We start from the raw sequence: 11170 nt of genomic DNA, 5'->3' as shown, positions 1-11170 counted from the left end.
AGGGGAGCAGCGGGCGAGACAGAGAGGTCTGCTTCACCATGTGGTTTCTCCTGGCTGGCCGGGGATTGAACTCGAGCTACAGAGGCTGAGGATCACTTCATAGTGCGGTGCTTAACCCATTGCGCCACCAGGGAGACCCCATCTCATTTTTTAAAGCTCCCTAGGTGGTTCTAAAATATAGAGCTAGAACCTTCGATTTAAAAGGAGAGGTGTGGACTGGGAAGGTTCTTGGAAATGTGATCTACGGGGTTAATTCTTGAAGGACAGGAAATGCAGACAACAGACTAGAGGTATATGAAGAACAAGGACAGGCGAACAAGGAATGAAAAAAAAAAAAAGTCAATCTGGCTGTCAGTCAATTGACCAGGTTTGTTGGAGAAGGAAGTTCTAATAGGTCAGATGCAGCTAGAAATATAAGTGGGCTTATCTGGGAAGGGCCTTGAATCCAGGCCAACAAGTTGAGACTATCTTGAAGACAAGGATGAGCCACTGGTGATCTTTATGCTAAGAAAGTAGCATGAGCAAAGAGAAATTAAGGAAAAGGCTGTGTGTAGGCAGAATATGGACTACAGTATCATCTGAGTTGTATAAGATGCAGCCTATAAAGGATAATTACACTTACTGAAGCAGTCACTGGAGAGGCTGCCTGCAGATTTGAGGTTCTCCCAGGTAAACTGCCTGCCCACAACCTCAGCTCACACAGGTCTTGCCCAGTTCAGACATGTTCATACCTAAATGGTATTTTAAACAGAATCCCAGGTTTCTTTGAAGTTCCTTGATACCAGGAATCATGTTTCTTTCATCCTCTTCTCCCTAACACCTCTCACAGTGTTCCTAGCATTGGCAGCTTAGATTGTCACGAAAGGTTTCTAGAAAGGAAGAGACCTGCAACAAGGTAAGGCAGTTTACGAATCCGGGTAGGTTCAGTGACAGGCATGCCAGGCCCTCAGAAACATGTGATGATGGGGAAATGGAAGAGAGCCTGATTCAGTCAGGACTGAAAGCAACAGCTGGTGCAGGGCTAGTCTTGGGTGCGGGAGGAAGGCAGTGCAAGGCAGAACACTGGGAGGGAGGCGGTGAGCTACTAGGAATTGACTTGGCCAGTTGCCAAGGAGGTCCAAATTGCAGGTGAGGAGGGCCTACTGGGAGGCTCCAGGTGGTAGATATGCTGAAGGCAGGTGGACAGTGTAAGCCCCTCCCTGTAGCTAGTTGGCCAGCAAGGTCCTGCCAGAGGGGCTGGCCCACGAGATGAAGCTGGCAAGAGTTCAGCAGGGTGTCAGGTTCAGACCACACCTGATATGCCAAAGGACATGGGGCCAGAACCCCGAAGGAATGACGGGGCCATCACTTTACCAGCACCAAGCCAAGTGAGAGCTCTGAGGGCACCTGAGGCTCATCTGAGCCTTGGGCTCCTGGCCTTGGGGATATGTTGGGACCCCACCCAGCCGTGCAGATATACACCTGCACACCTCCCAGCACTGGCGTAGCAGCTGCAGGAGGCATCCCACCCACCATGACTCCAGCTATGAGTGAGATAGGCAGGTGGCTCCAGGTAATATTTGCTCAGGATGCCCAAAGTTGCCTTAAGCCCATGAAAAAAGGCAGGGGGTGTTGGTTGATGTGTGATGCAGGTTTGGAAATGATGTCAGATTCTAGGCCGTCAAACTGCTTTGCGTGAAGTGAAAGCTGTGGTGGCCACCCGGACCCCCATGCAGTCAGTCACTGCATGTGTGGGGGCTGCTGCCAACCCCCAACCCCTGGTCCACAGAATGACCCTTCCTTGATGGGGGCTCCCCACAGACACAAACTGTTCCATGCAGTATAAAAGCTGACTTCCTGCCTCAAGATGAGGTAGTTCTGAAGTGTGGTTTACACTCTAGAACCTTCCCCTTATGATTAAGCTAAAACTAAACCTCAACTTTACCTAAACTTCTGGTCCTTTCTCCTCTCTATTCTGTTCCCTCTTTCCCTGGCAAACTTAATCCTGGACAACATTTCCTTAATAAATCATTTTCTCGGGCTTCCCTGGTGGTGGAGGGGTAAAGTCAGCTCTATCACCCATAGCTGCGGCTTGAGTTCGATTCCCCAGCCAGGTTGCTGACTCACGCGGCGCAGCAGACCTCTCCTGTCTCGCCCATTGCTCCCCTCAGCAGTGTGTCTCAATAGATCCGCCTGTTCTGCTCCCCACTCTGTCTCTGGTGAATCTGCTCACCCCCCACCTCTGGCCTATACCCCGTTCTTGTATGCATAAATAAAAAAAAAATAAATTTAAATAAATAAATAAATCTCTTTCTCAAGAATCTCTCAGGTCTTGCTTCAAGGGACTTGATCTTAAACAGTACACCTTTTTAAAAATTCTATTTTTTGTGATTTTTTTTCCCATTAAGAAATTATGTTTAGTGAGATAACACGAATCTAAAACAATGTGCTTTTAACAAAAGTCACATGCCATTGACAAGTAAAACATGAATGAGGACCACACATTGATGGGAGGTTGGAAGCCAGCATCCAGGTTAATTTTTTAAAAAGAAAAAAGGCTGTAAGAGTTGGCTTGTGCGGGAAGGAAGCAGTGAAAGCTTCCTGTTTGTCCCTGGAAAGCAATAAACTTATTACTTCCCTGATATCCCATTTTACCCAATTCATTTCCTAAACATCAGAATACAGCCCCTTATTCTTATGCAGAATAACTTATAAAAATCACAATCACCATACATTTAAGTGGTAAAAGTCACAAATGTTAAACCAATTTGGAAAACACTGCTTTTATTGATGTTGGACATTTCCAGATTGTGCTCATTGCATTAATATATTACTTCTTCACCCATTAGGAAAAAAAAAATCACACCTACCAAAAAATAAAATGTTGAGGCATCACCCAGGGACTGTGCATTATGTGGAAGTCAATTCGCTTGGAGGTAAGGGCCATGCAGCTATAGACAAAAGTCTAAAGGGATTCGAAAGCTGTTCTGTCAGAACGCAGGTCAGAAACCTGCATAAATGAAACCCAGATCTTCTTTTCTGTAAAACCACAAAAAGCAGCTACATCAAACAGGTTGCTGTGAAGGTTAAAGAATGTTAGGAGCTCAAAATTCAAAGTCTGACCCACGTTAAATGCTCTCTCTTTTCCTCCACATCCCAAATGGAGATTTGTTTTTGAATCACAAGGCTAAGGTGCAGCAGAAACCGCTGCTACTCAGTTTCCTCATTGTTCTAACCCTTAACTACCCTCCACCCCCAGATATGAATTCTTAGGCAGGAACATTACATCATTTATATAGACACAGATGATGTGCACACTAACTTTCAGACATAGTTGAAATGCATATGGAATTTCAAACTCCACCCACACATAATGTTACATGGCAAAATTAATCAGCCCATGTTTAATGTTATGCAGGTCAATCCTGCAGTACGATAATCCTATGATGATGATGATGATGATGATGATGTATTACTTTTAAGTTGAGGTAACATTGGTTTACACCACCACACCTACACCTCTTTCAGAAATGTGTTACCACACCACACGCAACGTCAAGACACACATATTCCTTCACCTCAGTCCACTGGCCTCTCTCCACTCTGCTCCCCATTTTTCGCTTCCCCCTCAGGTAGCCTCAGTGTTACAATCAGATTTCTAGAGCTTGCTTTGGTTTTGTCAGTTCCTTTGTTTTGTTTCTCTATGTTCTACACAAGAGCAAAGTCATCTGGTGTTTGCCTTTTCTGACTTATTTCTTAGCATAATCCCCTCTAACTCCATGTAGTCACATGTGACAGTGTTTCGTTTTATTTTTCTAGCTGAGTACATTCTATTGCGTATATTCCACATCTTTATTCCTCCTCTGCTGTTAGGCACTTAGGTTGTTCCCATACTTGGTTATTGTAAATAGTGTGGCCTAGGAGTGTATGTCTCCCTTCAAATTAGTGCTTTTGCATCCTAGGTGGACACCTAGGAGTGAAATTGCTAGACATGGCAGATCTATTTTTAATGCTTTGAGAAACTTCCAAAGGGAAGTTGGACCAGTTTACCAAAAGTTTGTTTTTCTTCATATCCTCTTCAATGTTTGTTAAAATAAATGACCACCCAGAGCTGCTTTTGCATGTGACAATTCTAATATAAAATTCACAAGGCACCTAGCTAGGGCAGGAAGAGATTCTTGGTTCAACCAGAATTTTAAAATTTATTTTAAAATTTGTCATTTTAGAAGATTTTGGGTTTCTGTGAGCTCTATCCTTTTCCTTACATATTTTTTAATTTAAATTTTATTTTTATATTCCCCATACAATTACAACCCCCTTATTTTGACCTCAAGCCTCCTTTCCCCGCCCCCTATCCCCCATAGAGTGTCTCTGGCTCATAGTTGTTTGTTGATTTTGATATTTTCTTTCTTATAGTTATTCTTTTTCCTGGTCCCTTATTTAAGTTTTCTAGATTTCTGCTATGAGTTAGACCTCCTTACATATTTCTTAAACATTTCCTCCTCTTTCAAAAATGAAACTTTCAAAATCTGGTGCTATTCTATGTAACTTTGTTTTTAGAGGTCCATCTTCTCTAATTCCTCACTGTCTCACATTACTGTATCTTGCTATTCCATGTCACGTAGATTCAATAAAAACAAACCTGAAGCTAAGCTTTTTTGGCAGTGAATGTAAAATTTAGTAATTTTCTCTATTTTTAGCACGTGGCAGTCACCGTCAGCTCTGAAATATGGTGGGAAACAAGACACAGTGCTTACGAGAAAGACATCACAGTCTGTGAGGGAGGCAGAAAGTAAAAGACAATCACAGCTCAGGTGAATGGGGCTACAACGGGGATAAATGTCAGATGTTCTAGGAGATTCGAGAGCCAATAATCCATGGGTGTGGAGTGTGTGTGTACTGATGTCACAGGTTTTCTATAGAAAGGGAACTCCCACTACACCCTAGAAAATGAAGAGGGTGAGAGGTGGCAGAAAGGGTATCCCTGGCACAGGAAACAACATTACAAAGCCAAGTGTTAAAAGAGCATGCAGAAAATTTCAGTCTAACTTCAGTGGGGTGAAGGAATGAGGAGATTAGAGATGAGGAGGAGGAAGTGCCGGGCAGCAATTTGAGGGAATTTTAAGTTTGACTTCCAAACAATGGGGAACTATTTAAGGGCTTCAAGGGAGACAGTGTTATCAGATTTGTATTTTAGAATAATTAATGTGGCTGAAAGAAAAGCAGTTGGAATGCTCTCCCAGTGGTCAAGAGAGCAGCGGGATGTGGCCTGCATTAAGGTGGTGAGTGGAAGGAGGGAAAGGAGATGGTTTGAGGCTGAGAAGGCTGAGGGTGGAATGAAGAGGTTCGGGTGCCTGACTGGATGATATATTAAGTGGAGAAAAAACATTGACAAGTTTCTGGTTTGGGCAATTGAACACACACACACACACACACTTAATTTGCTCTCCTTCCCCTGTTTACAAAGCTGACTTCCTCCTCATTCTGTTCTTAGCTCCCAGGGTACCTCCTCAGGGGGTCTCCCCTGACTACACTATCTAATGTAAACACTAAAGTGGAAGGGACACTTGTGCTATTCACAAACAGATGACACAAGACAGTGCACAGGGAAGGAAAGGGAGCTGCGGGGGTTAGCTCTGAAATGCCCGTGCGCTTTCCAGTGGCGATGTCTAACAGGGAACTGGCTACGGGGTGGGTCTGGAGCTCAGTGGAGATCTGGCATGATTAGGGCCATGAGCATTGCTCCCCTACACCCGAGGTCAGTGATTCCCAGTCGTGGCTATGAGCAGAGTCACTTTGGAGTCTTTTTGAAAACTGTTTCCTTATGAAATGTATCCACAATTTCCCTGTACTCATGCTAGCCATGGGAATAGAGAGCAGGGCGTTGTTTAAGTGGAGTGGAGGTAAAATTAATTGAGGTTGGTTGAGGAGATATGGGGGGTTTTGTTTTTGTCTGTTTTTAAAACATTTCAAAGAATGACACGAAGTGTAAAGGATGTGTATTTTTTACTAAGTGGTAACCAAATCATTTCTGATAGGATTTGTAGTCGCTCTCCTCTCACACCAAGTTTCCAAAACTATTTCACTAGGCAAACTTCAAACATGCATTTCAAAGGCTAAGCACAGAACATGTATCCATCCCTTAGCCTTATTCAAAAGCTTTTGAAACATCCTGAAATGCTCTTTCCAATTATTTACTACTGCCCAGTAAATTCTGACGAACTCGTTCAGGCTTTTCCACCGAAGAACTCAGATCTTTGGCAAAACCGGGTTTGAATTTATAAACTGGCTAATTTGATGACTTTAATATTTGCATTTCTAACATTCTAGGTAAAAAACATGAACAAATGTTGATCTTTACAAAATCTTTTCCCCATTTTTTTAGAGATGTCACTAAATTTTATAGTATACAAAAGTGTTAATACTTTCAATTCCATATGCCTACGGTGGAGAGGTTCAATAAATCACCCCGAAGCAAGAACACATAAAATCTAACACATCAAGAATGAGGTTTACTGCGTTATTAAATATGAAGTACTTGTGATTTAGAATCTTAGCTCGCTGAAGGCCAGAATTTATAGCTTTTTTCTCTGCATTCTGCTTTATTATTTGGTCCATTTACCAAGAGGCATAAAGGAATTATTAGAATAAACACACATTGGGTCTCCTTGGTAGCACAGGGATTAAAGACAGTGCTATCAAGCTATCACCAGCCACTGCAGCATGAATTCAATTCCCCGGCCAGCCAGGGAGCTGACCCACATGGTACAGCAAACCGCTCCTGCTCGCCCACTGCTCACCTCAGCAGTGTATTTCAGTAGATCTGCCTGTTCTGCTCCCCACTCTGTCTCTAGTGAATCCTTTCCCCCCACACCTCTGGCCTACACCCCAGCTCTTCCATGCATAAATAAATCTTTAAAAAAAAATACATTGTTTTACTACCAACATAAAGTAGTTATTTATATCTATGTCAGCCATTCTCAACCCTGCATTTTAGATTGAACCATAATTTATTAATTTACCCAAGAAATCTAGTCAAATCTGTGATCGGTAAAGCTCAAAAGCACCGAGTTGGCTGAAAGGTAGTGGCAGCTACTTTGGGCTTTCAGTTGGGTGGCCCTGACTGATGCTTTTGGTTGTACTGAAAAAAAATTTCAGAAAATCAGTAAGACTTTAAGAATCTCTTAGTTACTTCTAGTCTCTTTTCAGATCACCATAAAATGCAAACATTCCCATCTTCCTTCAGCATCTACCACCATCCTTTCTTCAAAACCTATTCTTCATGGACAAAAGAGGCCATCAGATACAAATTTTCTCATCTTACCACTCCTTCACTCCTAATATTTCTCACCTACAGTTTCATTTTCTATGCTAGGTGTTGGGTTTTGTTCCAAAAGCCTCTCCCCTTTTCCAAGGTCAGTTTCCTGAGTGCTTACTATGTCCATTCCACTCTCTTGCAGGACCTTATTTATCTGCTCCCTTGTATCTTTAGTATTTCCTTTTGCTCGCTCTCCTTGGTTTGGAAACTTCTATTTCATATTCCAGCTTAGGCAAAGAATTCTACCCTGCTGTTTCCTCTTTGAAATTATCCTCTTTGAAATCTCACCAAAATTTACTGAGAAAAGCCAACAATTTCTTATTTGCTATTCATTCACTGACCAGTATCTCATCCTGAATCCTTACTTTTGCTCTTAAAGGAAATAGTCTCTCAAAGATTGACAGTGATTCAATTGCCAACTTCAAAAGCTAAATTTGATAGGCTTGGTCACCGCCTGCTCCTCACTGGCTACTTTACACCACTCCCCTTTGGAGCTTCTCCTCTTTTCAAGCTTCATCTGTTGGACTTCACTGCTATTTTTAAATTTTTTTCTTTCTCCATGATCAAATTTTATACATACTATATCTACATGTGTATCTGAGAGTGTGCTTCATTTCCACTCCAGACCTTTCTTCTGAGCTTTAGCTCTATGTAAGAAGTGTCTACTGGTCATGCTCAAACTAGGTTCAATGTATCCAAAACTGGATTGATCTTTCTTTCCCCCTATCACTCCACTCCTGTGCTGACATCAATATTCAAGGCTCTCACCACCAAAAAGAACACATGCCTTCTTCTACCCTATATTATCTTCTCACCATTGACTTAAAACTTCCAGTCTCTCCTATCTCCAGATCTACCCTGGCGTGCCTTTCCCGTCCTATGTTACAATCAAGGTAGGCCCTTGTCTTACTCAGAGAAGTGACTCATCTTCTGCCCTCTGTGACTTTTTTCTTCACTCTTTCACACTGTACAACTTAAATCTTCAATCACCTCTCTGCTGACTATACAAATAAACTGAATCCCCAGAAAGGCATAAAAATTCAATTTGGGGGCCTCCCTTGTGGCACAAGGGGTTAAGACGCAACCTATGAAGCTATTGGAAGCCACTGCAGCATGAGTTCGATCCCTGGCCAGGGAGCTACCCACATGGCACAGACCTCTCCTGACTTGCCTGCTGCTCCCCTCAGCAGTGTATTTCAGTCAATCTGCCTGTTCTGTTGCCTGCTCTGCCTCTGATGAATCCTCTCAACCCCACACCTCTGGCCTGTACCCCGGTTCTTGTATGCATAAATAAATCTTTAAAAAAAATTCAATTTGGTTCAAAACGACCCTACATTTTCAGTTTTCTTTCTACCCATCCTCTTTTCCAGCCACAGCAAACTTGGTTATTTCCAGAATACATCTACACAAAGTCAGTTGCTGCCATTCCCTTTACTGACATGCTTTTAATTCCCTCTGGTCCTTGAACACTCCGTTGTCTTTCAGTGTATTACCTCCTCTGTTAATAATTTTCTGATGCTATCTGACAGAACAAATGCTTTGAATATCAGGGCTCCTTTGTACTTGGGACATACTTCTGTAATTAGTAATTACATTGTATGGTGCCTGTCTCCCCAACAGCTAGAAACAGATGAAGGAAGGATTATTTTTTACCCTGGAACATGGGGTACACTGTTAGTATCTATAGAGTTTGAGGAACTCAATAATGGGATATTTTGTGTAGACAGGGGAGGCCTCCTCTCTATAAATTCCCAGGCAGCACACACCACATAAAATGATATACTGACAGAATAAGTTTTGTGAGAGCTTTAATGGCACAAAATGTTTATCGCTACAAGTTATACAGGTATTGTAAACTGTATATAATGATACAAAGTGCTAACTAAATAGATGAAGAATGCATAAACACTTTGGCTCAGTTAATTCCAATAATTTCAACAACTGGTTCACTTGCAAGTTCAACTGACTGGCTAAGTCTTCAATTTTCATTGTTTAAAATAGTAAATATTTTTACTGCAATCAAAGTAACTTGATACACTTTTCCTTGTGCAAGTTTGTGCAATGTTGCTTTTGATTCTATTTATAAATATTTTAAGCCAGTTTCCACCAAACGTAAGAAAAATGAAACCTGCCCATTTATCCCCAAATTGTAAACAGGTGTAAAGCTTTTCAAACATTAATCTTAAAATGTCAACTGTTAGTTGTTGAATTCGCCTTTCCAATCATACAATCTGTTTTCATTAAAACACAAATCTGGGTAGGAACATAAACATTTATCCCATATGTTAGGGCTATCAATAAATACTGCATGATTTCATCTTACGATAAGTTCTACTGTGATGATATATTCATGTTTTAAGTAAGATTCCAAAATTTCACAGATATATTAAGAAAGGGGACAGAACTAAATTTATTTTCAATGTTAAGAAAAGTAATAAATATAACCAAGTTCAATCACACTATGGCTACAACTGCTACTGAATTCAAAGAGGTTAATGTGTTGCCTATAAAAAGTTGCTCTTATTTTAAATCTAATTTTACTTTTCCCTGTCATTGATACCGACTGTAATACAAACTGTATGTTGTAGCAGTTGAGCTATTTAGTGCTCTTAACTTTACCAGCCTTTCCAATTTTATGCAGGCCTTTCAAAATCAGGGAATTATCAGATTTACTTTCATCCCAAAGAAATTCAGATATGAACACTTGAAATAAACAGGTTACAGAAGGCAAATCAAGTGTTTTCAGGTTTAAGAGTAAGATAGGAGCAAAAAGTTTAAAATTATTTGGACATCAAAAAAATGCTAGAAAGGAAAAATAAAATACCTCTGAAAACTATTTTGGATAATCTTTCCTAAAGATAATTGCATTTCTGAAAAAAGTCAAATTAATTGTTTCATCTCCATGGTGTTTTCCACTAAAACACATCAGTTTTACAAAACTTGATGTCAAAGAGAAAGTTTCTGCAAACAAGAAAACCTGGTTGTCATAGTGTTTCTATTTAAGTCAAGCTGATGTGCCTTATTTAATGGATAAATTATTTTAAATTAACAAGGATTCCCTAAATATTGGAGAATAATGTCTATATCATTAATAGTAATTATTTATGTCTAGAACATACACTAGTATCCTTCAGAGTCACACTGTTCTGAAATCCAATCAGATCTAATTGAAATAAATGGTGATCCTGATGTGTTCTAATAATTTGGTCCTAAAGCTTCACATTTTAGAAACAAAAAAGTATATGGTTGAAGGAAACTGCTGAGTAATCTGAAACTTCAGGCATTTTTAACACAGAAGATGGCTACAAGAGAAAGGACCAGGGCCCGCAGAGCCACAGGAACCACCTTGGTAAGACTGTACAGCACACATTAAAAAAAGAGAGCGATCAGAAGAAAACAAATGGCATCTCTTCAGAATTTTGTCAATTGTTCCCACAATCCAAGTTTGTTTTACAAAGTTGCATAAGAGTTTGGAGTAACTCTGAAACAATTATCTTGTGTTTAAAGGCTTCAGAGTATTAGGGAAGCTTCCTAAAACACGAAGCCTGTATTTATTATGGAATTCATTCCAAAGCTGCTTCTTATGGGAAAAAAACAAAAAAAGAAAATAAAAAAATTTTAAAGAAATTCATGAAAAATTCACATGCAGCTAATAAACATAAAAATACCAAACACACACAAATCCCAAAAGCAATTTCATGTATTTCTAGGCCTGAGACCTCCTTATCAGAAAGAATGAATCCTACACAATAGAAAAGACAGCATTACAACATACTAGTATTAAAATCTGCTGATGTATTTTAGTAATTACTCTACTTCATCATACCTATCATTGACACAGCCTGCCTCCTACGAACTGAAAGGTGCCATTAG

Source organism: Talpa occidentalis, unplaced genomic scaffold (assembly GCF_014898055.3).
Source record: "Talpa occidentalis isolate TD23 unplaced genomic scaffold, MPIMG_talOcc4v2.1 talOcc4.8, whole genome shotgun sequence".
In the NCBI taxonomy this organism is placed as follows: domain Eukaryota; kingdom Metazoa; phylum Chordata; class Mammalia; order Eulipotyphla; family Talpidae; genus Talpa; species Talpa occidentalis.
The sequence above is the reverse complement of the archived record's forward strand: the minus strand, read 5'-3'. Positions refer to the sequence as shown.